Below are 1,324 nucleotides of genomic sequence, written 5' to 3' on the forward strand. Positions count from 1 at the left end.
CGAATCAAACAACAACGATAGCCGCATCCAATCTACGGGAGCCGACAGTCGAGCAATCGTCTTCCTCCCCATGAAACCTAACAACCATATGATCGAGCTGCGAAACACCCTCTACGACGACAGGTTTGGCATCATAATCGAGTTCTTTAAGAACTGCATCCTTCATCCTGCTCTCACACTCGTCAACCCCAAAGTCCCAATAAAATATGTTCAACAATACTGGCAAACTTGTGAGTTTCACCCAGCCAGTCATGGGATAATGGGCGACATCGACGCACCAAACGATATGATTTGCTYGGTAAAAATTTCACGAGCAAAAATATCTAAGGTGATGTGCATTCCGACAAGACGAGAATTCAAGATCGAACAATATGACGAACCACCTTCCTCCGAGGACATTCTAAGGTTTGTAAAGATGCTAGGGTACAACCGGGAAATAAGAAACATCTCAAATTTCAAAAGACAATTCCTCCCACCAATGTGGAATTTGTTCTTTTCCATCATCAACCGCTCTCTCACATGCAAGTTGGGCTCCCTCGATCAAGGAAATCTCAACATAATGACAATTATGTATGGGCTTTTCTTCAACCTCAACCTCAACTACGCCCTCCTCATCTACACCGGGATCCACGCGGCCATGCTCAAGAAGTGTAAACTTCAAGCCGCAGGAAAGCCACTGTCTGCTGTCCTCTTCCCCCGCTTCCTTGCTCTCATCATTGGGGATGCAATGAGGCAACACGGTCTACCTACCATAGAGCCATACACCCCGGTTTACAAGATGCAAGGACATCGCCCAACGCTATCGTAGGAAGGATACACAACAAACCGTCCGTTGTCCCGGGCTATGCTCACTGTCATTCCATCGACAAGTGAGATACGCCAAGCCTATGAACGCTCCATGTTGTCCCAAGCACCGAGGGCAGCTACCCCGGAGCACTTAGAGCCGTCCCCCCCTCCAAGCAAGGGAGCACAAGCATCGTCTTCATCGGATGATGAAGATGATGATGATGATGATGATGATGATGCTAGTGCTTCCCCCGGACCTCACCAACATATTTCCCAACCCACTACCCAAAGGGGTATTGAAACAGGACGACCCAGTCCCACCCAAACCCAAGCCAGCCATCCAGAGGCCATTCTTCGGGCCTCTGGAGATGAACAAGCCGAGGAAGCACATATACCATCACCCCTCTCAACAGAGAGGTGATGAAGAGATAAGAGCCCCTTCGCCTCAGGGCTCGCCACTACCCCACACGCACACAGAAGCATTTGTTGCTTCTGACATTGATCCCATAGATCGTTCAGAGCGATCTTCAATTCGTGC

Source organism: Cynara cardunculus (assembly GCF_001531365.2).
Source record: "Cynara cardunculus var. scolymus isolate 2C chromosome LG 3, CcrdV1, whole genome shotgun sequence".
NCBI classification, from domain to species: domain Eukaryota; kingdom Viridiplantae; phylum Streptophyta; class Magnoliopsida; order Asterales; family Asteraceae; genus Cynara; species Cynara cardunculus.